Source organism: Dermacentor albipictus, chromosome 2, assembly GCF_038994185.2.
Source record: "Dermacentor albipictus isolate Rhodes 1998 colony chromosome 2, USDA_Dalb.pri_finalv2, whole genome shotgun sequence".
In the NCBI taxonomy this organism is placed as follows: Eukaryota; Metazoa; Arthropoda; class Arachnida; order Ixodida; family Ixodidae; genus Dermacentor; species Dermacentor albipictus.
The window spans coordinates 43,410,594-43,438,508 of record NC_091822.1 but is presented as its reverse complement, the minus strand read 5'-3'; the positions used below and the strand labels follow the sequence as shown (position 1 = coordinate 43,438,508).

The 27,915-nt window shown below is 46.9% G+C and overlaps 1 protein-coding gene across 1 annotated transcript in view; it reads right to left on the bottom strand.

The window, feature by feature from the left end:
* Positions 1-410: 410 nt before the first annotated feature.
* Positions 411-27,915, bottom strand: part of LOC135912789 (monocarboxylate transporter 3-like) — a 210,638-nt gene continuing 183,133 nt past the window's right edge. The window contains exons 7-10 of the transcript XR_011512005.1: positions 24,005-24,233; positions 9,120-9,263; positions 6,588-7,706; positions 411-702 (exon numbers count right to left, since the gene is read on the bottom strand). The gene's annotated coding sequence lies outside the window, so the exon portion shown is untranslated. The remainder of the gene's footprint in view (positions 703-6,587; positions 7,707-9,119; positions 9,264-24,004; positions 24,234-27,915) is intronic.

Here is a 27,915-nt window from a genome sequence, read left to right as displayed (position 1 = left end):
TATCAAGTGAGCCAACTCGACTTTGATTCACTCTGAATACGGTGCATATTTTGTAAGAGAGTAGCACTCTTCCCAGCATTTGCTGTTATGTGATAGCGTTAAGGGAGAGCTTTGGATTTAACTTCTTACAAAACGAACATATGTCTGGAAGTAGAAGAGTAAGTTTGCAGTTTAGTAGCCTGGCTATGTTTATATACTCTTTAGTGTTGGCTGATCAGACCCGAAGTCATGACGAGGATCATTGCAGGCACCTCGCCGAAACAGTGTACCTTTTTCATCCTTACTGCTTTGCTCCCCGATTACCTAAGGCTTCTAAGGCACCACTTAAAAACCTAAAAAGGGTACTTGAACTTTCCCTCGGTTTATTTTTGTCAGTAGAGCGTGCAAGTCAACGAGCCAATAAAGAAATGCAACACACATTTAATTGAGCAACTACACTTGACTGCATGACAGATACAATCAGCCAGCGACCTTCTCGTTCTTATGCTGGCGACCTTTAAATGCCCTGTGGAATAATAGCTTGATCACCACCGGCACGTCCTCTTCTTTGCCACTCACTCTATTGTCTGTCTTCGCTGTTGCCTGCCGGAGTGCACCTTTTCAGCAATAGTTGAAGTTGTAGTAAGACTGCGGCGAAGACGTTTAACGCAGCGTAGAGCCGATAGAGGTTGTCGAAAGAACACATTGTGTCACGGAAGAAGCCTGCGAGAAATTGCAAAAACAGTTTTAACGAAAAGTGAAATATAATTTGTTTTCACCTGTGGGTAGCCATATTCGCTTGCGAATCCAAAGCCCCGTCACGAAGCACAGTACCGTGTTATTCACAAACGTCAGTCTTGCTTTGTGCTGCGTGACATTTTACGGTAACCGCGATACATTCCTTAATGAAGTTGTGCAATATCTTTAGCAATAAAGTTCACCACATTAAGAGTATATTTTGAATGAAATATTTGAAATGTGTTCTTTACAAGCAGCGAACCGTCGATGAAAAGTTGTTGGTGCCCACTCTCCTTTCCGCATACCACCAGTGACTATAGAATTGTGGGCTGTTGCCACAGTGCTCTGTGCAGCATATGTCACCACGACGCAGTACTTATTTTCTTTGTAATAGGTAAGGCTACGGCCCCCTTTTGTCCTTCTTAGGCGCCAAAACTTACAAGAAATTGGATATTCTTGCTCGGACCGCAGTTGAGCCGGCATATAGACCGTTTACAGCGGCTTGTGCGCGGAGCCAAAAAAGAAAAAAAAAAAGAAAGAGACGCTACCAAGGCCGGCAACTGAGGCCGGATGGTGGCCGGATGGTGATCAAGGCCGGCAACTGCTCCGCCCGAGCGTCTCTAACAAATATCACTGCGGTGTTTCACCACATGTCAGAGAAGGATCAGGCTCTGTTATCACTCTGCTGCCGCTATCCACGTTGTCCCCCACAGCCTTTTAACTTCTTTTAATCTCTTTGCTCCTAGACGACACGGATTCCGGCTAGGCCTTTCTTGCGAAACTCCATTACCTTTTTAAATGCGTTAGGATTTCTATACTTACCCAACAAGAAAACCGTCTGTCTGTCCTTCACGTAAGACATTCGCTTTCAAGATAGAGCCCGCAGCAGCGAAGCAGCGAGATACTTCACCTTCGTGCTGTTTGTGGGTTCAACGCGGAAGAAGCGGTGAGAACAAAGTTTTCACGGAGCGCTCAACACCCATGTCTCTCTCTGAACTCTCACAGATCACTCTAAGAACAGTTTACACCCTATGGAGTGCCCCTTCTGCCACACAACGATAATCGTCATCTGCCTAGATTCGTTTCCTTTGTTTAACGCTGCGAGCCCGGTACTTTCCAGTAACGAACGGCACACACGTTATCAGCATGATAGCACTGCCGACAGGAAGTGCTATCCTTCTGATAACGTGCGTGCCGTTCGTAGGAACTGCACGCGCAAATCCTTAGGAAACGCAATCCTTAGGAAACAAACTGGGATACGTAGCGCAAGAATGACACAAGGACGAAGCAGGCTTCCTGCTTAGGAAGACCCAAGCGTCGGTGCAAAATCGTGCAGCCAGATTCACCTTTTCGGGCTACTCATAGGATACAAGTATCACTCAATTAAGATCAAAAGCTAGTTTTCCCAATCTAGATAGGCGCCGCAGAGCATTCAGACATTGCCTTTATCATAAACTCTATCATACCCTCTCTCCCGACAACACCTTTATAAAACCAGCATACTGTCGTTCAAGACGTATCAGGCACCATAAAGCTGTTTATCCACCACATTCTCGGACACCTGCTCATCTTCATTCCTTCTTCACTGAGACAGTCATCGACTGGCATGACCTTCCGGTCAGTGTCATTGTTCATGCTTATTCTGCGTGTATCGAGTTTCCCGTTGAACCACTTGACTGATTGCGTCATCTGCTTGCAGCATCTGTAGCATTGTCTTTACGATGGTACCATCGACATCTTAATGTGCTTATAAGGTAGAACCTTGTTTGCATACTGTGTTTCATACCTGAAATTGGTTACTGCCACATTTCATACACATTACCTTTAGTTAGTGAGCCAAATTGGATTTATTATCGCGAAAACGACTAAGGCTATGAGGCGCCAGACACGGGCTAATAAAATTTCGTTAGTAAAGGCAGCATACACTGCAGTAATGAAAGCTGACTTAAAATATATGTTCAGTCTAAAAAAAAAGAAAACTGATCACGTCAGTCAGAGGTACCAAAGCAATTGCTCCTAACATCAACATCGCGTGAAGTGGAGTGTTCGCGATGGGGACACGTGTTATGTTATGAACATGTTATAGATAGGATACAAGCTGTCCGCCAGGCACTGCTCTATAACCTGTCCTTGGAGAGCGGAAGACGCGTTACCATCAAGAACGTTTAATCGAAGTAATTCTTTGTCGACTTCTATATAAACTCTTCTATCCACCACGGGTTTAGTTTCTTCCGATGTTGTCCAGTAGATTGGGCTCTAGCTCTTATAGCTAAGCTGCTGTTATTATGTAATTAGTAAAACTATCATTAATCTCATCGACCCCTAGATCGTCTGAAAAAATGTTTAAGTTTGGCAGCTTCTGTGAAAAGCAGCCAGTCTGCCAGTTGGATTTTCCAGCGACGTGGCCTGCAGGTGATGATGGGTAAAGTTGATGACAGTTTCATTATGGCGAGTAAGTGGTCAGTGTGGTGTATGGATTGCCCAATAATTCCCGGTTAAGATCAATGAAAAGAGAAGGTGTACGAAAGGCTAAATAAGACAGATAAAGTTACGTGATGTAGGTGGAAAATAAGTAGGCGCTCTTTAGTTTATAAGACAGATGTTATTAGATGGAATAAAATCTTCTATGAGTTGTCCTCTTTGGTCAGTTTTCCCACTTCCCCAAAGAGTACAACGGGCGTTAAAATCCCCCGCAAGTGTAGAAGGGTCCGGTACCTGTTCAATCAGCTTTTAACGTTCTTTCGCTTTTACACTTGCGTGGAGCGGTAGGTACGAAGAACAAGCTCTTATATATTTAAAATAGAGAATAGTGACGGCAACCACTCCGAAAAAAGTATTCCATGCCATCCCACCTTCTCGGTGGGAGTTCCGTCTTTCACAACAACGGTAACTCCTCCAGAGAGTCGGCTGATATTTTCCCAGTCTTTTCCTTCTTTCTTCATCAATCTATCGTAATGTAGCTGTCGTCATTGAATCGTGAAAGTGCCAACCGTGACATCCCATTGTTGTCATTGTGGCGTTATCACACAATCGTCGTCACGTTTTCGTTGGGATGCCATCACCGTCTTGTCAGCGTGGTAGCTCATTGCCGCAATTCCAGCCTTGCCATCCGGTTGTAGTCGCGCTATTGTAGTCTCGCTATCATGGCCAAGTCTTCGCGATACAGTATTCTCATGCCATCGTTGCTATACGCTCGTCGTCATCCCATTGTCCTCATGCCGCTTTTTTCACATGGTCCTTGCCACACCATCCTCATAATTTCAGAATCGTCATCTCATTGCCACCATGCCATCATCATAATGCCGCCTTCGTTGTTTGATCGATGTCATTAGTCACATCATCGTCATATGGTCGCCGTCTTTCCGTCATTTTCACTGCCGACCTTGGTAGGCAAATGTCCAAGCGAAGGGGGCCTATGCCAGAGACAATGTACGTCGCAGGTGGCCGAATCAACGGACATTTCAAAAATGACCCTTACACATTCTAAATTATCGTGTCTACAGCAATACGGTGCGAATACGGTGGGTCGCTACATTGCTTAAAAGCTAATCGCAGTACCGTAGACAGTCATCGTGTTACATTTCTAATGGCAGTGAAACAACAATGCTAACAACAGACCACTAGCACATAAACACCGCCAGGAAGGATCACGCTTTGCTGCGGTATTAAACACTATCTCGCGTTACGAAAAAGAGTATCGGAAGAAAATTGGCAATATCACCCAAACGCGAAGCATTGAATGCAGCAGAAAAGCTTAGCATTGCACGTTGTTTTAACAATACACGCAAGCGACATGGCGTGATGTAGCACTGGTAAAAATGTCTACTGCGGCTGCCATAACATCGCCCTGTCGGGTACCAGGCGCATAACAATGCCGACGCGATTAGAAACGCTGGCAGCAGCATTACAGGCGTCTTGCTTCGGCGATGCAATATATGAAACCGGTCGAAATGCGTCGAAGCTTGTCAGCGCCTGATGAAAGAATTGGATCGATTTAGCTTGATGTCTACTATCTGTTCCATGGGGCGAGTGTATGCGCCGCGGTGTGGTATGAACACAGCTGCCCAACAGGAACGCTGTGTGTGCTTACAACGCTAATGACAGCAGCGGAAGCCAAAAATATTCTCGTGGCAGAGCCGACTGAGGGGAGCGTGACCGTGACTCTTCGCGGCTTCATTGCTTTTGCACCAAAAATTTTGCATCCCTCCTGACGAGCCACTTGGAGACCGCGCACGCGCCGTTGATACCGTGACAGCATGGCGGCGACGCCGCCAGTGCCGACGGACTATTACATGAACCTCGAGTGTCCGTGTAAGTGTTACAGCAATAAAAAAAGCCAAAGTTTCTTCCGAAAGTCGAAGCATGAACAAATTATTAGACAGCTAGGCGAATTAAGTATAGTAGTTTTATCGGCTGTATAAAGTGCCGTACACATTCGTTTAATAACTAAATTAACAAGCACGTTCTCACGCACGCACAGGCACACATGAACACATCTCTCTCGATGATCAGGTACACTCGCTGTCAGGGCGCTGGAGGGACGAATAGCGGCAGACACTGCGGGCGAACAGCCCTTCATGCTGCCTCTCGCTCCAACGTGAAGCAGGCGCGCGAGAACACAGCGCACATGAAATAATAAGATATCTCGGGTGGCCTAACATTCGCACCCATCGCAGATTACTTCCGAGATAGGGCGCGCGCGGCCGCACTCAGCCACACGTCACTCCCCACGTCACAAGCCGCCGTCACCGCTGCAGCTTGCGCAGCAACGATCTTTACCGGGAAACGTACGCGCTACACGCTTCGCAGTGACATTAGGAGCGCCTTATCATCAACTATGTGTTTCGAATGCTTGTTTTGTGCTTGTTATTTATGGAAACGAATGCTGTTCTCTGTGTTGTGCGCGGGATTTCAAAGAATGTACGGACTTTTCGCTTCAATGTGCTGAGTGCTTTAAGCCTCCTTCACCTCTGCCACGGGTAAGCCCGGTATTGCACTACCCCCAGGATCGGCACACATGTTTACACGTGGACGCGGGCACAATAAATGGCCGACCATCGAAAACAACTCTTTAAAACAAAGTGGTGAGCTGAAGCGAGGTGGACACTGAGCAAATCAGCTAATACTCATGCAGCTTACAGCGCAGAAGGGGACCTGGAACAGAGAATTAAACGCGGAAACCGCTGTTCCCCGGGAAATTCTGTGTCAATAATTCGCCCTCGAAGAGTCGACTAGGTTATGAGGTTTCCCAAGAATTCTAGACCCCTTTCCGCTTTGCAAGCTTTATCACTGGTAATATAGTGGTTCTACAAATATCGGGTAGAGCTTCCATACTAGGCATTCCGCAATATGCAATATTAAAAGTGCGAAACAATAAAAGACCTCAAACCTAAAAGTGATGTAATTTTATTGGCGCGGCTCTGCACAACCTCCCGGATTAGCCACAAAAGAGGTTTGAAGCGTAGCCGATACGGAAAAGCGGTGGTGAAGTCGCTAATAAAGACGTTGCCTTTAATTAAAAAAACCTAAATGAAATTGTCCGGTGGCAAGATTTGAACAGAGGACCCGTAGCAAAGAGGTCGTTTTTACATAGTTAGCTTACGCTTACTTCAATTCATACTGCCACTACAGCTACGAATATTTCAGTTCGTGCAATATTCTAACAGGTTGCTATCGTATTCTTTGTTCTGCCCTTGTGGCGAAAATTTTTATATATATTGTTTTCAGAGATAGCGGACAACGCTTAGACAATGAGCTTCGCGTGTAAGATCCGCTCATGCCAGTATTAAAACGCCGAAAAGTGAAAAAGTCGTTTTTGTGTCCGTCACTTCGCTCGTGTGGTAAGCAAAAAGTGAAATGAAGGGATTAACCTGTAATGACTGGATTAGCCAGGAGGAACGGAATGGTGCAGGTTCCAGTCACGATCCATGATGCGCCAGACATGTGAAATCCCAAGAAACTGGTGGCAACCGCCGGTTTCGTGGCCAGCAGGAATCCTGAGGGCAGGCTAGCAGCGACCACGGTAGCGACCATCGCAGTCTGAGACGTCACAAACGAAAGTGCTGCAAGTGAAGCAGAGAGCGTCATCAAGCACAAAGCATAAGCGATCCCTTGTCGAACGTGAATCAGGCATAACAGGCGCGCCAGTACCAGCCGCCCAAGCATAGAACCAATGGCATCGTACATAATTAGAGACTCGGCTCCAGACCGGGAAAGCCCCTTGTCAATGGCATAGGAAACCAGGGTCGCTCTGAAGGCAAAATTAGTATAGTCGACTAGAACGTAGGTTAAAGTCAGCGTGCAAAAGGTTCGCATCTTCAATAGATTTATAAATTTATCCGGTGAGACCGGTGCAGATTTGATGAAACCCGTTTGGGAATTTAGCGTTTCTGCGAGAGTCTGGTGTAAAGCGGCTTGAGCTGGAGTAACGTTAGAGGACAGTACTTGGCTTGCTAGCGTTGACTGTTGCCGTAAGTATTCATTACGTTCCGGAACGGGTCCACTAGAGCGAAGGGCGTCCACGTTGAAATCTTCAATTGGTTGTACCCTTCGAACGCTTAAGTGCATCCCTGCAGTTGTAGGGTAATCCGTCTGCAAACCCGCATCGCATGACTGGTTGCTGCTTTGAAGGCCTTCCAAGTTTCCAGGTTCCGAATATTTTATGCGCATTTCTCCGTCAAGAAGCCGGCTGGTGATGGTGATCATTCGCGACTTGGGTGATAACAACCTGCGGAAACAGTCACAGCCTGCTGCTTGGGGTGTCCTAAGGAACAACGTCAGGGGTGTGATGTTCATGACCACAACACCCACAAGTATTAGTGCTCTTTTTAGGCCGTATTGGTCAACCATGAAAGCCAGTGGTACGGGACCCAGAAGTCCTGCGGCTGACCAGCCGACATATTTGAGACTGTTGGTGGTTCCGTAGTGCCCGTGGAAGTGCGTCGCGGTACAGGCGGAGAAGCTGATGAGCACGATACCAATTCCGGCTCCTGAAAAGAGCAAAGCTTATCTGAGAATTCACAGTTACTTTGCAGGCATGCTTGCGTCACTGCAAAGTGTTTAGAGCAGGCAGCATAGTACGGTTTACGTGAAAATGAACTCCAGTATATCAACGAATAATTTTTCGGCTGTTTATTTACAGACACACACACAAAAGAAAGGACAGGAAACATTCTGTTAGAACCGACCGCACGTTGACTGTCGACGGTAATGATATTAGCATGCGAGGAATGCAGCAACACACGGGATTGCTGGCTGAAAACACATCTATTTAGAATCTGTAGTGGTAGTTCTCAAGGTTTTGTTGATTCAAATATAAGGGCACACACGGTCCTTTTTATTGGCCCATGTTGCTATTGAATTCGCTTCCCAAGGTCAGCCATGAGCATGACGGTACGCGGACGACTGCTTGCCGACAACACAATGGCAAGGAAACAATGACGAAGGAGCAAGAACGTCGATAGAACGACGAAGGCCGTATGACGACGGCGTCATGAGGACAATGGGGTGGCGATCATGATATTGCGCAGACTGTGTGTTGACGAAGCTGTGATGATGACGGCATTACGGCATACGCTTGACGACGACTGTGTGGAGACGATGACGAAAATTGAATGATGAAACTCCGTTGATTACTATAGAACGACCACAAGGGCATCACGATGATGTTCTGGCGACGAACGCTAGAGGAGTGTGCGTCTGCGAGGGCGTGACGAAAAAAAAAAGACGAAGCTGGAGTGACAATGGTAGAACCACTTCGGCATTGCGACGATGGTCAGCCGATCATTGCGTGACGACTGTACGAAGATGATGGAGCGACGACGGCGGCATGAGGAGAGTCGTATAGCAAAACTGGAATGACGACGATGCAAAGATCGCAACGGCTCCACAGCGTATTCCTGTCGTCTTCTAGTCTGTGTGTGTGTGTCACTTCGCGCTAGAAACGATGAATATGTTACCGTACCAACTCGCCTAACTTTCTATCCTTTTGGCACCGAAACCGCAAGCGCCTACTTAGTGGCCCAGGCTATTAAAAAACTTGGTTTAACGGGTCGGCATGAAAGGCGCAGCGTCGAGGGCATGACCAGAAGAGATTTAATTTAGACATTCACGGCAGCAGATACACCAGTTTCTAAAGGCGTGTTGAACAGCTCAATACTCGTTTCTGGGCTATTACCCGCTGTTATAACTGAAAGATGAGGCATAGGGCAACTATGCGCGCTGTCAATTATTCGTGTTCGCTTTGATGACGCAAAAAGTAATGTGTAGATGTTGACGTAAAATCGGGGGACCACAGAACTATACAAAGATTTGATTAAAGGTAAAACATTGTGCACCAGTTCTGCAAAGTAAACAGTGCGTATTTTACTTGTGAACTAAGAAATAACATTTAGTTTGCATACCATGCATAGCGCCCAGCGAGAGGGTTGCCCAGATGATGTTAGGTGCGAACCCGGACAATACCAGTCCAAGCCAGGCCAGCACGCTACCCACCAAGGCGATGACGTGAACAGGCACCCATTTTTGAACCTGGTAAATGATAGGTCCTGCAAAGAGGAACACACTGTACCATTAGACACTGCGCTTATGTGCGAAAAGCTCGAATACTATTACTTTCGAAATAATTTACAGCAAATGTTGCATTAAAGCAGCAAAACCGGTTACCACTGCAGCACAGTTACCACTCAATTATAGCGGTTAGGCTCTGATGCCCATTCTTGATCAAATTGACATTGTTGTACTAACATATTCTAACAATGCCTTTTACCTGCACTGGCACATAGGGCAGAAACTTGGAGATTGATAATGCAAACTTCATTTAATATTATGCTGCGCAAAACTAAAAAGGAAAAGAAAACACTAAGGCTTTACGACAAAGGAAATTACGAAGCCATCAATGACGAGCTTTCTACCTTTCTGACTGGTTTCTTGCTTGATTTTTTTTCTCAATGCATTGTTGAAACTAACTGGTGTCTCTTTAAACGCAAGTTACGCGACCTAATTGAAGTCCAACTTCCTACCATAACCATTACAGAACGATCTCATTTCCCGTGGTTTAACACAACATCAAAACGACTCCACAACAAAAAGAAATGTCAATTGCGGCACCCAAAACTGATGGCGCAACACGTGCTTGGGAAGCTTATCGCAACACCGATAAACTCTTTCTTTCGCTCACTGCTGATGCTCAACAATAATGTTTTATTTCAACTTTAGCTAATAGGATACGAACTAACCCAAAGTTCTGGAATTATATCAAACACACCCCCTCTAAACCGTATCATTGCGTTATGAGCAAGGTCGTCAAACTCCTGCCCAGGACATTGCGCATGTACTTATTACTGCTTTCTGTTCAATTATTGTTATTGCCCGCGAACCATCCACTGATGCCAGAAATTACGTTCGACGCTCCTGGCATTTCTAAAAAAATCGATTCCCTAAAAGTGACATCATCTGCCGGGGTTGATGGCATAAGCTCAAAAATATTAAAAGAGTACTAAGCATGTTACAAACATTATTTTGTCGTACATATTTCAGCAGTACATCTCTTCTGGCGTGATTCCATTGGATTGGAAAGTAGGGAAGGTAAATACAGTTTCGAAAAAAGGTAACCCATCATCCCTTAAGGTTACCGTTCAATATCTCAGACAAGTGTTTGTTCCAAACTAATGGAACACGTTATTTATTCTCAAATTGTAAATTTTCTCCTTTCAGTAAACTTTTTGCATGCTAACCAGCATGGTTTCTCAAAAGATGTCTCGTTCGACACCCAGCTTGCAATCTTTGTTAACGATATCAGTTGTAGTCTTCACACTAACAGTCCCGTTGATGCGTTGTTGCTTGACTTCGAGAAGGCTTTAAAAAGTACCTAACAACCGATTATTTCAAAATCTTTCGATACTAAACCTTAACCCCCCGCATTTTATTGGATGCGCACCTCTCTAATTAACCGACAGTTTGTCTATGGTAATGGTCTATGTCTATGATTCCGGTGTTCCACAGGGAACAGTACTTGGCCCCCTGCTTTTTCTTGCATATATTAACGACCTACCAGCTAATATTTCATCAGAAATACGCTTACTTGCTGATGATGGCGTGTTCTATGGGAAAATTAATAATAATTACGACGTACTAGCCCTTAAATCTGATGTCTTTCTTATCGAAACTTGGTGCAAAATATGGTTAATGAGCTTGAATACTAACGAGTCACCTCTTTTACCTTTCCACCGGCGACATTCCTATCCCGTCCGTGAATATCTAATCAATGGTTCTATTATTTCATCAATTAGCACTTACAAGTACCTTGGTACCAGTTTGCACTCCGATATGTCATGGTTCGTTCACATTAACAATATAACTAATGATGCCAACCGCATGCTTAACTACTTGCACCGTAACCTCTGACTTGTTCCCGCCTCTGTCAAACATCTAGGATATTGCACTTTCATCAGAGCTACAGTCGAATACGCTCGTTCTATATATGGCACCCTTAACAAGCTAACCATATTAACATGTTGGAAAGAATTCAACATCCCACAGGGCGGTTTGTTTTCTCTGATTATTCCTTCACTTCCAGTGCTACAGAAGTTAAGGCACAGGCTAAGCAACCTAACCTTGAACTTTACCGAAAGGTTGCCCGTCTCTTCCATGCTTCTCCCCGGACCTCCAACATTTCCCCAGCTTACTGCCGTTTCAACCGCACCAACCACAACGAGGATTTTGTTAGTACTTCAAGAGACTGGAATGGCCTTCCCGCTTCAAATGTTCTTTATAAGAACCCTTTTCATATTAAACGCGTCGTCGAAGAACTAAGTTATGTTGAATAAAATATACGCCCACGCCTCATGTAAAACCTCTTCGGGGGCCTTGTGGCATCAAAATATATAAATAAATCTGATTATAGGATATTGATATCTGATCTGATGAATCTGATATAGGATATAGGATATTGCATATTGATATCTATCTGATGAATCTGATATAGGATATAGGATATTGCACTTTCATCAGAGCTACAGTCGAATACGCTCGTTCTATATATGGGACCCTTAACAAGCTAACCATATTAACATGTTGGAAAGAATTCAAAATCCCACAGGGCGGTTTGTTTTCTCTGATTATTACGGCCACGCCTCATGTAAAACCTCTTCGGGGGCCTTTGTGGCATCAAAATATATAAATACATAAATAAGCTTTAGAACATGTTAAAGACTGCGCAAGGAGCGAGGGAACGAAGAACGATTGGAGTAACGACAAGAGACAGGAAGTGAGCAGTGTGGATTCTATCAGATTCAAACCAACTAACCCGACAACGTGTCTTGACTAAATTGACAATCACGGTGTCAAGAGCGCACAGGTAAACATGAACACATCTCCCTCGATGAGCGCGGAAACTCCCTGTCAAAATGCTGGAGTGAGGAATCGCGGCAGCAGCGACCGAATTGACCCTCGTGCATCTCTCGCTTCAACACGAGAGATGCCCGAGGGTCCCTTCCCCTTCTCCCTGCCTCGTGCCCGACACAAGGCACGCTTACGGCCCGTGTTCTTTGCTCGCGCACGCGAGATTCAACCACGTTCGTCGGCACACCCTCGCAAGCTTTCACTTGCGCATACAGCACACGGCGCAAGGGGAAGGTTCTGCTGCCCTTGGACTTTATACGGAACCTCACGGCCATGCGCCTGCAGCGCTCATATAATTGCTACCGCAATAAAAAATACTGCCTTTTCGGTAATCGATAGTACATATAAGCATGAAATGGCGACCGGCAAAGCAGGTTGGTTGGAGATGATGCTAGCCACGATCTTAAAATGGGTGCAGTGCATGTTCGTAACGGCACACTCCCGCGCATCACACCGCACCACGCAATACTGCCGCAGTAGTTTCCTGTCACAGACAGAACTTCACTGCAAGTATCGTCTTGGTGAAAGGCCATTCAAGTGTATAGTTCCCTGTATCTGCCTTTTAATGTCGCTATTGGAAATTACATATAAAACGTCAGCATAATAGATGTCAATGGTAAAAAAAAACAGTGTAGAATACGGACAAACGTAGGAAACACAGGACGGGCGCTGACTGCCAGTGGTTGTTCGCCTTCAGACCCTTTCAAGATACTAGAAGTTACAGCGTGAGTAATGCGAACACACATTGGTAAGAACTTGGAAGCAATATTTTTTTTAACTTGTTTGGGAAGTAACTGACGCGTGTAAGGCGGTCCTGAGTGGTTTCCCGGATGATCTCGTTTTGTACTCGCAACTTGCCCGGACGTTCTCGTTTGAGTGCCCGGATGTTCTCCTTTGAGTACCCGGGTAACTGCTTTGGCTTTTGGCTCAATGTCACTTGAAGGTCGCCCACAGCGGTACGTAACAGCATTTCATTCCTAATAGCAAGTTCCCTCCAGAATAAAACCAACGTCCTCTGCGTGTCAGTGCCACTGCGTGCTAGCTACCGTGGAAACATGCGCTACGGGCGTCATAGCGCGCAAGGAGTCGCGCAATGTGAGATGCGCACTACGTTGCATCGATATGTGTACACTTAGCGCAGTTGCATAATATTGCACCAGGTGGTACATCGTGCAGAAGTTGCATCGTATAGTGCCACTTGTCACACGATGTGAGTTGCGCACCGTGTAACGTGTACGCGTGCAATTTTCTAATTGTGGTTGTGCTGTAGCGCGGGTAACAACAACAGACGTAGTAGGTGCAAGCGATAGGATGGTTTATTGAAGATAGCGTGGCTGCTTTTATTTTGTACGAATCAGCAAGTGCATGCGCACTTCGTGGTGCGATAGGCGGGCTTGCATTGACGCGATACGGCAAGTTGCGTTGTATTCCATCAGGTGTCACGACATATAGCACTTGCATCGTATCGTGTCATGTGTCAAGGGATGTGACATATGCGTAGCGTACTCTCGGTACCTGTGTTGACAATTCCGTACACGTTATGGCGCCGACTCGCAAAGTACGAACTGAACTGAAGACGCAAATCGTAGAGCTACACCCGCGGCTGCAACCAGGCAGCGTTGGGCTCAGTAGACCAGCGCATAGAGAGCAGCACAAGCTCCAAGTCAACGTCGATGCCAAGCGGATAGTTCAGTTCGTTGTTGTGAAAACGACGCAGACTTCGCCGCGAAGAACCACTACCGTGCTCTCTAAAATGCGGTCCGGCACCTTCGTCGAGGAGAGCTTCAAGTGCGTGCTGCCGAAAATCAGGCACTACAGCTTCTTCGCGAAGAACTTCACGTGGGTGCACCCGGAAATGAGGCTCGCCAGGCTCTTCACGAAAAACCTCACGTGCTCGCAGCAGAAAATGAGGCCCGGGAGCTTCGTCGTTTCGTAAGCAGTTTACGACGGTCTCCTCCAGCTTACGCTGTGACTATGCCACGTGTGCCGCGCAGGCCTGTGACTTTATTTATTCTCTACAACAAATATGCTAGATATGACTGTAAGCAGCAAAAGGTACAATACTAGCAATGTTTACAAAAAAATTGCTCTACCTACAATAATGGTTTTAAAAGGCCATGCGAAAGGTACCAACAATAGATATATTCTCTTCTCTCGGGATTTCTTTAAACTCGTTAAATGTAATCTAGGTACCTTTTTGTTCCGTCAAATCAATTACACACGATGCGATAGCTTGTTACCACAATCTTCTCTATTAAATACTAATATTACCAGGTTTGCAATAAATAGGAACTTCATTTTACCTAAAATACATACTAATTATGGCAAACAGAGCGTGCATTTTTCATCTATCGCATTCTGGAGCACACTACCATTATACATAAACTAAACAACTAAATGATTACATTCTGTCGAACACTGTTCCCTAGTCCATACTCACAACCATTCTTTCAGGGTGCCTTCATTTCACTTTCAATGCCATACAGTTACGTTTCTGTTTCTGCCTCACATATACATTCGAGTTAACAAATTCTGCTCTGTTCGTAACGTCATCTACGCAGTTACTTTATCAGTTGTCAACGAGATTGTGTTACAGTGCTTTTTTTCATGACATTTATGCATATGTAATTCTTCAGTCATGGTATTCATACTAAAACCTGTAATTTTTCTATGTTAACAATTTGTTGAAAACTGCTGTACTTTTGTTTTATTACGTTTACTTTGTAAAGGAGGTCCCATTGCAGTCTTTGACTCCGGGACCTCCTCCTGAATATTAGCAACTTGTAATCATTCTAATGATCTCAATAAAAACCGATTCTGATTCTGATTCTGATTCTGATGCGTTATGCTTCTCGTTTTCGAGCGACGTGAAACGGAAGAGAACAAAGTTAAAGTAAATTCTAAGATACTAAAAATACCTTTTCCATCTCTAGCCAAATCATATGCATAATCTTCACGCAATCATTATCATTAGGACTACTCCCACTTTAACTGGAAGGTTGGCAAACTAGTTCCCATATTCAAAAGTGGTATTCGAAAGCGTATTCAAAAATTACCGCGCTGTCTGACTAACCTGCATTGGTTGCAAGTTGCTGGAACGTATAATTGCATAGAATATTTGTAACCACCTAGAATCTATCAACTTCTTTATTAATCAGCATTGGTTCAGAAAATCATGACTGTGTGACACACAGCTATTTGAATTCACATCCAACATGGATTTTAACATGGATAATAACCTTCAAACTGATTCTATCTTTCTAGACTACTCTAAGGCATGCGATCGTGTTGCTCACTCTTGGCTCATTTTAAAAGTATCTCCTGTTAGATTTGACTCACAAACGCTATCTGGACTTGGAACTTTTCCAACATTTGCAGGCAGTTAACAGTAGTAAATCCTTCTTCTCTTTCTGATGTCAATTCTGGAGTACCACAAGGTAATGTTTTGGGTCCCTCTGCTTACTCTAATTTACATTAATGACCAACCCTTTAACATTTACTCCTTTATGCGACTATATGCGGCGATTGAAATAAATATAGAGCTATTAAAAGTCCTGATGACCACATGTGCGTTCGAAATGAACTTAGCCTGATGCATTCTGGTGTTGTAATTGGCAAATGACCCTCAACTCGCCAAAGTGCAAAGCAGTCTCATTTTGTCGTAAATAATCAAATTCAAACATTTCTTACTTCATAAACAACTGTCCAGTGGCTCGGGCGCGGTCATACAAGTACTTGTGCCTAAATATCACGTATAATTTTTCATGAAAAACACACATAATTAGCATAAGCGCTAGGGCATCGCAAACACTAGGTTATTTACGTTGAGACCTACTTCAGTTACCTGCTAGCACACGCAAATGAGCTTGAGCAACCTTCGTCCGTCCGCACCTTGAATTTGCCTCGTCATTGTGGTCATCTCATTAAGATGACCTATTTTCAATGTTATAATCACTAAAAAACACAGCCGCCTAATTTAGCCCATCCAACAACGAGAGGCACTCTAGCATCACTCTAATTAAAACAGCCTTATCCCTTCAAGCCTTACGTACCCAAGAAGGATCGGACTGTTATGTCTAAAACACATATACATTCTCGTCCGAACACAACAAAAATTGCTCCTTGCAGCCAACTAGGTACTTCTAGGCGTCTTCATAATCTCCTAAGGCTCAAGCGAATATTTGGTAGAACCAAAGCTTTTAATTTTAAGCCATTGCACTCTGGAAGGATCTTCCTGACAGCCTTTTTTCCATCACTAACCGTGAAACATTCCGCGAGAATTAGTGCACTCACTTGTAAAGTTGTGTGTTAAGTATTGTTTAGAATTTTAATAGTCATTAGGAATTCATTTGTTCCTGTTTATCCTTTATGTAGTTTTATAGTACTTCCTCCACCATCATTGAATGTTCTTATTGGTACCTGTGGTGTAGTTAAAAATAAGTAAGTGGGGAAATTAAAGAAATTGAAAGAAATTCATGATCCACAGAGAATAATACAGACGAATTCATTTTCTGACACTCGTTTTCATGGAGGAAAGAAATTAACTAGCGGAGAGCATGACGTCACGCCGCCAGCCTTCGGTAGCTAACTCACTGTGAAGCCGTATTCATGTTTTTTTTCCCCTCTGAAAATGGTGGCCCGGCATTTGGCCGTGCGCTTAGAGTACTCCGCCCAGTGTCTTTCGTTTGCGGTAGGTTTTAACCGAGACACACTTGTTCGGGGAGCTTTGTCAATCACTCTGTGCAAATTTTCTCGCAATATGCTTCGTGCAACGCCGGCCATTCATTGCAACGTAGGAGATTGTCGTCATAGTTGCCAAGTGCAAGAGCAAAATGCAGCGGGTTGTACTCGCACCCGTTATCTTTTCGCAGAAGAAGAAGAAGAAGAAGAAGAAGAAATTTTATTGTACGAAGGAACTCCGTGGGGTTAATCTGGGGTGGAGCCTTCTTGTAGAGCCCCACTGGCCATAGCGGATCGCCGGGCCTGGTCCAGGGTCGCCAGTTGGCTTCCCAGTGCCAGCTCGGAAAGCCGTGCCTCCCAAGACCACGTCGTGAGTGTTTGTGATGAGCTCACCAGCCCAGATACTGCCTGGGCTGGGCGCTCCATACACTGGTAAGTAATGTGTGTCAGTGTGACTGTGTGGTCGTTACACCAGGGACATATCCCTGTTGTGTATACCTCTGGAAAGATTGCGTGCAGTCGAGATATGTGTGGGTATGTGTTTGTTTGAAGGCGGCGCCAGTCCCTGGCTTGTTGGCTGCTTAAGTTGGGATGGGGAGGAGCGCACTTCCGTCTGGTCAGGCGCTGGCACTCCAAAATCTGCCTACCAGTGATGGTTTCCTCGTGGTAATCTGAAGGGGGTCCCGAGGAGGGTTCTGCAGCTCGGCCAGCAAGTCCTCGAGCTACGCAGTCAGCCTCCTCGTTGCCCCCCAGGCCCGTGTGCCCCGGGCACCAGGTGACGGCATGGTCCTCAGTCAATCCGGGGCCCAGGATATCAGTGACGCACCTGGGAAGTGTGCCTCTGAGGTATAACCGACAGGCGGCTTGTGGATCTGTCAGGATGTATGCGGGGCGACCCCTTCGCTCTGCTTCTCTTATTGCGAGGGCTATGGCTGCTGCCTCCGCGGTGGCGCTTGATCTGGTTCGTATAGACGCGCAGGACACCACCTTGCTTTGGTTGGTTATTGCCGTTGCGAATGCCTGTTTTCTGGGGCCTTTTAGTGGTGTAGAGTAAAGGCTAGCGTCGGTGTAGTAGGTATCAGGATCGCTCGTTCTCTGGAGGAGTTTCCGTGCTCGCGCTTGCCGCCGCTTTTGGTTGTAGAGTGGATGCATGTTCTTGGGGACCGGTTCCACGATTATACGTTCCCGTAGGTGCATCGGTACGATCACCGTTTCGTCTTCGCAGTATTGGAGGGTGAGGGGGTATCCCAGTCTTCGCAGCAGTGTTCTGCCCTGGTGGGTGGTGTTGAGTCGTTCTCTTTGTGCGATTAGCGTGGCGGCGGCCAGTTCCTCATATGTGTTATTTATGCCGATCGACATGAGTCTGTCTGTGCTCGTGCCGTTGGGAAGCTGCAGTGCAGCTTTGTATGCGATTCTAATGAGCTTGTCGATGTGTTCTATTTCGGTCTTGCGTGTAGCTTGAAAGGGCAAGGCGAAGGTGATTCGGCTGAGGACGAAGGTCTGTACGAGGCGTAGTGTCTCGACTTCTGTCATTCCATCTTTACTTCTTGCTATTCTAGCTACGAGGGTTGTGATACTCTTTACAGTGTGTTTGAGTTTGTCTATTGCTGTCTTTACGCTGTTATTTTCTTGAACGTGCATGCCCAGGATTCGCGCTACCGGGCTCCTGTTGATGCCCTGTCCGGCAATCGTCAGGTGAAAGGGCGGCGCACGGTTGGACTGGGTGCGCAGTGGTCTTATTTGCAGGTATTCTGATTTGTTGGGAGCGCAGGTCATACCTGCTGCCTGAAGGTAGCTTTGAATCTTGTCTATAGCGGTTTGCAGTAAATCTTGTCGTTCTCCATAGGAGCCCTTGGTTGCCCATAGTGTAATGTCATCCGCGTAAAAGGCACAGCCTAGGTTCGGTATATCCTCCAGCTGTAGGACTAGTTTTCGGAGGCCGATGTTAAAAAGGAACGGGGACAGGATGGAACCCTGAGACGTGCCCTTCAGTGGGAGGTCGTATGGTGGTGAGGTTGTGCCCGCCATGCCAATCTGTGCCTTGCGATTGCCAAGGAAAGCAGAAACATAGTGGAATATGCGTTCCCCGCATCCAATGGCTGTGAGACCGTCTAGTATGGAAGAATGTGCGATGTTGTCGAAGGCTTTTTCGATGTCGAGCGCAAGGAGTAAGTTGTTGAGGCTACCTGGAGGTGGGTTGAGCACCTCCTCTTTGAGCAATAAGAATATGTCCTGTGCAGACATCCCTCGCCTGAATCCGTACATAGATGTTGGTAGGAGCCCCCCTTCCTCTGCGTATTGTGCGAGACGGGTGAGTATAACTTTTTCAAAGATTTTGCCCATGCAGGTAGTCAGTGAGATTGGTCGCAGCTGATCAAGGCTTCTAGGCTTTCCTGGTTTGGGTATGAGTACAATCTGTGCCAGTGTCCATTCTGTGGGTAGTTTTCCACCCGGTGTCCAGATTTCCTGATTGAAGTGGTCCGTGATGGCTTGTAATGTGTCAGTGCTAAGGTTCCGTATCATGGCGTTTGTAATGCCGTCCAATCCCGGTGCTGTGTTCCTTTTGAAGCTTTGTGCCACTGCATACACCTCCGCAAAGGTGATGGGTGCGTCTAGCTCGTGGTTGGGTGCTCCTGTGTATTCTTGACTTGGTATCGGATTTGTGCCTCGCTTGCGTTCTCCCGTGTACCGCTGTTTCAGTTCTTGTATTAACTGATCCTGTTCCTCTTGAAATTCCCCTGCTAATCGTCGGAGGGTGGCGTTTGTTTCAGTTCGCGTGGTAGAGGGGTCCAAAAAACTCCGTAGGATGTTCCATGTCTTTTTCGTGCTTAATGTACCTCTTAAGGAGTCACAGAATGTACGCCAATTGTTGTGGTAGAGTTCTTGGGCGTATGCGCTTGCTTCCTCTGTGATTTCCGCTATTCGGATTCTGAGTTTTCTGTTTAGCTTCTGTCGGCGCCACCGCTTGGTGAGGCACCGACAAGCTTCCCAAAGGTGTGTCAAGTGGTTGTCAATGGTGGGGGTGTCTGCCGTAGTTTGATATATTTTAGTGTTTTCCTCATAGATTCCCTTGAGGTAGTGAGTCCATTCAGTTATTGTTTCTGGTTTGGGCCCATTTTCTACTTGCTGTTGCTCTCGATACTTAGTCCAGTTAGTGAGTTTGGCTTTTCCGAGCGGGCGTCGTAGTTGAGCTGTTTCGTAGGTTATTTCCACTATATTGTGATCGCTTCCCAGGGCGTCGTCTAACACATTCCAGTGCATGGCTGTGGCATTGTTGGTGATTGTAAGGTCGGGTGTGGTGTCCCTGTTTACACTATTTCCCAAACGGGTCGGCCTGCCCGGTGTCGTGAGGAGTATGTAGTCATATCGCTGTATCGCCTCAAGGAGTCTCGTACCTTTGGGTCTGTCTTTGGCATATCCCCATGTCGTGTGCCATGCGTTGAAATCCCCTGTGATGATTAAGCGGTCGCGTGGTTGAAGCATGTTGTACAGATGTTCGAAGATGTGGCCAAACTCTGCTTTCCGGTCTTGCGGGGGACTATATAGGTTGCATATTACCTGCTTTGGTCGTCCCTTTTTGGCTGGCCAGATCGTGACTATGTGGTGTGGAGTTTGTTCGTATGTTACCGTTGTAAGTGTTGCTGCCAGTTCCTTCCGGACGAGTGTCGCTACCTTCGGGTGGTTTGGCTCTATGTGTAATCTGTAGCCCGTAATCGCCTTGGGCCTAGCTCCCACCTCCTGCAAGCAGATTATGTCTGGAGGTATCAGCGCCGCCTGTATGTATAGTGTGAGTGAAGCGTGTTTGTTGTGCAAGGAGCGACAGTTCCAGGACCATATCGTGAGATTCTCTTTTGTTCGAGGCCGCCTATTTGCCATGATAAGAGGTGGTGGTGGTGCTTTCAGCGTCCGAGGTTAGCATGCTTTTGTCATCGGACTCTTGGGAACGCTGTTTGGTGTGCTTACGTTTACGCTTCGATTCTTTGTTAAGGGTTTCTTGAACGTACCGCTTTAGTTCCTGAAATTCTACCAAGAACTGCTGCATTTGTACGTGAGTTTGCTGCTGTATTTGTTGTTGAATTTGTTGTAGTTGTTGTTGTACCGTGAGGTTTGCTTCTCGTTGTTGTGTCCCTGTGTGAACTACAGTATCTCCAGATGGTGTAGGTTGTGGTTGTGTGTGCCCGTTGTCCGGTGGTTTTTCGTTTGGGCTACTTATTTGCTGTTGTGCAGCCTGTACTGTGGGTCTTGTGGTTCCCATAAGCTGGGCCAGCTGTTTTTCGAGGTAGGCTATTTTGCTCTCATATCTGTCTAGGCGTTGTTTAAGTTGTTTGTTTTCTGTGATTACCCTTTGATATTCTACGTTTTGTGTGATTGGTGTAGTATATGCAGGTTTGGGAGCCACAACCTCCGCCCAGCTTACCTTGGCCGGTGTCTTTTGGGTGTGTCCATGGTTCCCGCCGATGCTTTTGCCACCTGCTGCTGGCGAATTGTTGTGGTGGTTCTTCTGCTGAGTTGGTGTTTGTGCCTTGTTCCTTGGTGGCGTTTGGGGTCGTTGGCCCGGGGACCGCGAGCGCGACCGGGAGTGGCGCTTGTCGTCGCCCGACTTGTAGGCTTCTTCTTCCTCTTCAGAGCAGAACCAGCGTATGTTCTTCGTCCTCTGTGGGTGGTTGTTGTTGTCATGGGGGGTCTTGTGGGCGTGGTTGGTCTCCTGTTGTGGCTGTCGAGGTTTCAATGGCTTAAGTCTCTTTCTGCAAGTTGAGTCCCCTGTGGGATGGGCCTCCCCACACGAGGCGCAACTAACAGCGCATGGGTGCCCATCTGTTGGATCTGTCAGTCCACACAGCCGGCAAATAGGGCGGTCCTGATTTGGGCAGACCTCCGTGCGGTGTCCTTTCTCTCGGCAGACCTTGCAAACTTGAATTGTGGGTCTGAATGGGTAGCAACGGAGCTCCCCTCCATATTAATAGACTGTTCGAGGTAGCGTGGGACCGAAAAAGGTGATGGCTACACTTTTGGTTGTGCTGATCATTCGGGCAGTGATGATCTCCACCCCCTGCGTTCTCACTCGGAGATGGGCCATGAGAGTGTCCGTCGAGGTGTTCATCGGTACGCCATGAATGACCCCTCTCAGAGTGTCGTCTCCGTTTGCAGCATAGGCGCGGACGGCGTGGGCCCTGCCGTTCAGTAGGAGCTTGCGTATGAGGCGTGCTTTGTCCGCAATTTCCTCGTATTTGGTCGATAGGATCGCTATGTTTGATCCAGGATTAATTCTGAGGATGAATTGGTCATCTTTGAAGCTTGCTTCACATTCCTCTATGATTGCTTGTGCAAGCGTGGGAGTGAGAATGTTCCTCAGAGGGAGCCCCTGGTTCGGGCGAATGACGATTTTGTAATCGTCCCTCGGCAATGGCGGTAGTTTAGGCAATTTCTTATAGGTTGGCGTGCTCGTCTGAAATTGGTTTTGGGGCCTCGCGTCGCCGCGTCTCCGCTCCAATGCCTCTTGTTTACGTTGTTTGGTGGATTTCACTGCCTGCCAGTTGGCGTTCTCTTCTTCACGGGAGTAAGAGTTAGCGTCTTGACTCACCGAGTCATAGTAGTCTTGAGTTTGCTCCATTTGGTCGTCCGCTATTCCACCCTGCTGTAGGTGGTGGGATTCTCGCTCGGTTGCCGCGTCGAGAGCCATGGCGCTCGACTTTCACCCCGCCGACATTCGACACTCCACACTTCCGGCGCGGGAATCTCCGGCGTCGGTGAAGCTGCCGTCGGCCCACCGCGACGGCGTTGCGTTGGCGTTCACGTGGTGGCGAGCTGTCTTGAATCCTCCTGTCCTTCCAAGAACTCGTAGGCCCACCTGGGTGACGTCCAGGTGTTCCTAAGAACTTCGTGAAGCTGGTGGTAAAGTTTTCCAGGCGTTTTCAAGCGAAAACCCCCTGAAAAATTATGAAAATGCAGAGCGCGAAGAGAGCACGTCGGTACTACTTCGCGCCCCCTAGCGGCTCTCCTCTTTTCGCAAGAGCGTGCGTTGAGTGCGGCTTTCAGCGTGGCGGCGGAAGACACCAAGGCTTACCGTTACAGAACCACACGTTAGACCGTCTGTTTGCGGCTTCGATTTCATGGCATTACGTTCACTCCTAATTTTTGTCCTTGCCTCCATAGAGGTTGTTTAGCCAGCTTCACGTAGGGGTTTTCACAAGACAAGTGTTTACCGCATGCCTACCCATAATTGAAGACATTTGAGTTCAAGACTAAAAAATAAATTGCGGGGTTTAACGTCGCGAAACTGCACGATGCATTATGAGGGATGCTGTAGTGGAGGTAGCCTGAATAATTTCGACCACCAGAGGTTGGTAAACGTTCACACGAAGCACGGTACACGAGCGTTTTGGAATTCCATTCCTGCCGGAATGCGACCGCGACAACCGGGAATCGGGCTCTCGACCTCACCGATGCGCTGAACCGCAATGGCATCGGGGCTCAGGCACAGGGGTGGGTTTGTCTGAGTTTCTATTCAACGTATCCTACTAAACAAAACGTAACGTAGCATTGGTCCTCCTTAACCGAGGTCTGCGCCTCTAACCAAGCCTCTTTAGCCGCGCGCATTTAGGGCTTACACTCAAAAATGACTTAAGACAGTGCACGCCACTGCTCTCTACTGAAGGAACAGAAACGCTAGGTTTTGGATTACATTAAAAATGCATGTCAGAAAAGAAGAAAAAGAAACACGTGAAGGTTTTCTCTTTTTTTTGTGCAAGCGCAAGGGTCCATACAGTTCTCAGGAATCACAAGCCTGGGTAGCGCACGTTCTAACAAGTAATCTGCGCACTAAACTTAATAGGCGCCAAAGGCAGCCTGGAGTACACCAGCTGCACAGCAACCGTTTAGGAGACTCCATGTAGGGACTCCATCGCTAGCTATAACCACGAGTCTCGGAATGTTAAACGACACGTCAAGCAAGGAACGTAAATGCGGCGTTTCGAAAACACACAGTGTCTCCGATGGCATATTCCAGCATCACGAAATGGACTGGGACTCGGTGTTAGATCTCGCCCCCGAAAATGGCCAATCGACACATGTGCTGTCAAATTTTCTGTTAGATCTGAACCGGAACGGAATGCTTTCTTCTAAACCCCCCCAAAAATCTTAATAATATTCAATACAACTCCACGAGTACAACGAGCGTAGTGGACTCAAACTCGATATACAGACCCACCACTCGGGCGACAATGCACATTGCTGTCAGCGGCCACAGAGCGGCCTCGTAGTCCACGTCGTACGCTTCCTTGAGGCGCACATAGAAGAGGGCCGAGTTTGCGAGCACCACAGTGGAGAGGAATGACGTCAGCAACACCACCACACCGAGGCCCCAGTAGCGGTTAATTTCTTCATGCTCCCGGTTCTGGGCGTCTCTATGCGGCTCGAGTACAGGCGCCGACATGTGTCTGAAATTTAAACGACAATGTCAACATGATGGATTAGATTGACACGGAGAGAAAATGCCGCTTCTCCCAGAGCAGCACCTCTGAAATTTTATTTCCTCTGTGGTCGTGTTCGCACTGGTCGATTGTATACAGGAGACACCTAGGGGAGCAAAAAGGCAAAAATATCTAGAATAATCACATATACGAATATCTCTTTAGTTACTCCGCATTTGGGCAGGGGTACACGAACCAATAAAATTTTGAGGGAGACAGAGAATGTAACGCTATCAAGTGGTGTACAACATAAGTGGCAAAGAAGGGTCTCTCAGGGGGGATATCACGCGCGCAGCACCTGATATCCCCCTGAGACTGCTTCTCGGGGACTGCTTTTCATCGTCATCGAGGATTCGACAAACGCTAGTCGCAAAGCATCGCATATTAAGCAAAGAGTGCACTGACCACTCGGCAAGTGGCCTTACTGAATTTCGACACGAGAACGTGAAGCTATTAGGCGACAAGTCGACGAAATGCTGCACGACGACGTCATCCAGCCGTCGAAAAGCCCGTGGGCATCTCCTGTAGACTTGGTGAAGAAAACGGACGGAACACTACGTTTCTGTGTCGATTGCTGTCGACTGAACAAGATGACGAAGAAGGAGGTATACCTCCACCCACAGATAGACGACGCATTGGATCGGCTCTGCAACGCTGAATAGTTCTCGTCAAACCTCAAACCTGGCTCAAACGACCTCAAACCACTGGCAAATAGAAGTCGACGAGAGAGATGGCGAAAAGACCTCCTTTATTACGCCAGACGGCTTCTATGAGTTCAAGGTTACGCCATTTGGACTGTGCTTGACGCCTGCAGCGTTTGCGCGCGTGATGGACACGGTTTTAGCAAGATTAAAGTGGCAGACCTGTCTTGTTTACTCTGATGACGTCGTCGTCTTCGCCGGAAACGTCGACGATCGCCTTAGGCGGCCTGGGATAGTACTAGAGGCCATCAAGTCATCAGGGCTCACTGTGAAGCCGGAAAAGTGCCGCTTCGCTTACGATGAGCTTCTGATCCTAGGCAACGTCATCAGAAAATCTGGAGTCCGCTCCCACCTGAAGAAGACACCTGCCATCCCAAAGTTCTAGCAGCCCATAGACAAGAAGCCCGTGCGTAGATTCCTGGGCATGTGAGCCTACTTCAGGCGCTTTGTCAAATACTTTTCACGCATCGCTGAGCCGCTGACACATCTAACTAAATGTGATGTCTAGTGCAAGTGGGAAACACCGCAGGTCGACGCATTTCAAGAACTCAAACGATGCTTGCAGTCGCCTCCAGCAGTTGCGCGCCTCGACGAGGACGCCGATACCGAAATCGACACTGAAGCCAGCAGCCTAGGCCTCCGTGCCCTCCTAGACCAGAGGAAACACTGGCTTGAACGGGTGATGTCTTACGGTAGCGGGGCGGTGTCAAAATCGGAAGAAAATTATTCTACTACCAAAAAGGAATGCCTCGCCATCGCTTGGGCTACAGTGGAATTCCGCCGTTAACTATATGGCAGGCTGTTGAAAGTCGTCAGCGATCATCTAAGGTTGGGTTGGCTAGCGAAATTAGAGCACCCTGCACGACGCCTGGCGCGGGGAAGCCTCAGACTGCAAGAATATGACATCACTGTAACCTAAAAGTCCTGACGAAAATATCCTAATCCTGACTGCCTATCACGCGCCCCCATCGACCCGCCACCAGAAGACAAGGGTGACAACTAATTCTATGGAATAGCGACCGCGGAAGACTTCGCTGAACCGCAACGAGTAAACCCAGAGCTAAAAAGCCTCGTCGAGTATTTGGAGGGGAACACCGGTGCTGTCCCTACTACTAGTAAAGAAGACCTCACTACTCCGCATCAACTGCCTTCTTGTTGTTCCCTCAACACTCTGTCGAGAAGTACTGCACGTCCCGATTCCTTCGATTCTGCCGGACGCTATCCAGGATGCAGGAAAAGTATTTCTGGCCGCGTCTAACCGCTGACGTCGCGCGTAAAGTCAAGACATACCGAGACTGTGAGCGACGAAAGGCACCACCGACAAGGCCAGCTGGATTACTACAGCCGATCGAGCCTCCTCGCCGACCATTTCAGCAAATCGGGATGGACGTGTTGGGACCCTTTCCAGCGTCAAGATCCGGAAATAAGTGGATCGTCGTGGCCACCGATTACCTTACCCGATATGCCGAAACTAAAGCCCTGACAAAGGTAGTGTATAGCTGGAGTAGCCAAATCATTCGTCGAGAACATCCCACTGTGACATAGTGCGCCAGAAGTCTTCATTACTGACAGAGGAACAGCTTTTACACCTGAGCTTAATGAAGCCATTCTGCAATACAGCCAAAGTACAGCAGCTTAGAACGACATAAAGCTGAGATAGTTGGTAAGGAATCATAATGCAAAGAAGGGGCAAGGCGTGCAGACATGGGCACAAGAGAAGTGGACAACACGAACGCCGACTATCAACTGAAGGAAGCACTGAGGCGAAAACAGAAGGAAGGCACAAACCACATCTACGGATGAGTTTTGCATAGAGAGTACATAGAGAGTGCATAAAAGAGCGTTTTGATAAAAAAGTATGTGAAAGAAGAGTGCATTTTTATGGCGAGTTTCATGGCGCATATCTACAAGCTAATGTCGTTCTCTAAATCCACGCCAAGTGGATATTTCTTGCAATCTCTTCCGCTACAGTTCGTAAAGTACCACGTGTGCTGTGATTTATATAGAAGTTCATTTACAAATTTTTAATTTGTTCAATATGGGTTTGGTTTCTCGTGCAAGTAATGTCTGCCTTCCTGAATAATCGAGGTCAGAGGCTCGAATTATGCTATCTGCAACAGTCGATTTTTAAAGATTCAAGAAAACATAAAAAATGTTCACCTCGTATTTTGACGTTCTGACGAGTACCTTCGTTGGCTGCTAGGGGCGTACAGACTCTGTTGGTCTCATACGCATGGGCACTCGCAAACTGCTTTCGATTCCATCGTCTTTATCTCGAGGTACAGTGCCTAGAATACTGTACAGTGCCTAGACAGTGTACTCGAGGGACGCGGTGCCAAAGGGTCGCCCTTCTGCTGAGGGAGCTTAAAGGAGCTTTAGGTCAAGGGAGATCGGCTATCTCCCTCGGCGGCTGAAGGGTGTACTGTCGTGCCCATACTTGCTGTAGTAAATCTGGTAATTTAATTATTGATTGCATTAAGCGTAATGCCCCCTGTTTTTAGGGCAGTTCTATATAATTGAATAAACCTTTCGACAAGACATGCATTCAACACGATCCCGAGGTTCCGTCGGTATGGTAGTGCTATCTAGTTCTGGCGCTTACAAACAAATCCTTTCAGATATCTTAAGTGATACATCAAAAATGTCCCACTAGCAATCGAATCTTGAATATATATATATATATATATATATATATATATATATATATATATATATATATATATATATATATGTACTTATATAATACAGATTCGATTGCTAGTGGGACATTTTTGATGTATCAAAAAACCTTCCAAAAATATGGCAAAGCAAGATGCCTTTGCGGTTGCCACTTGGTCGCCCAGCTTTTCCTCCGGAGTTAATATTCTAACTCGATTGTTCGTCTATGCTCGTCCGGAAGAGATTAAAAGAGTGGTGGTTGCCAGTCACGCGGTCGTGCAAAAGTGTCT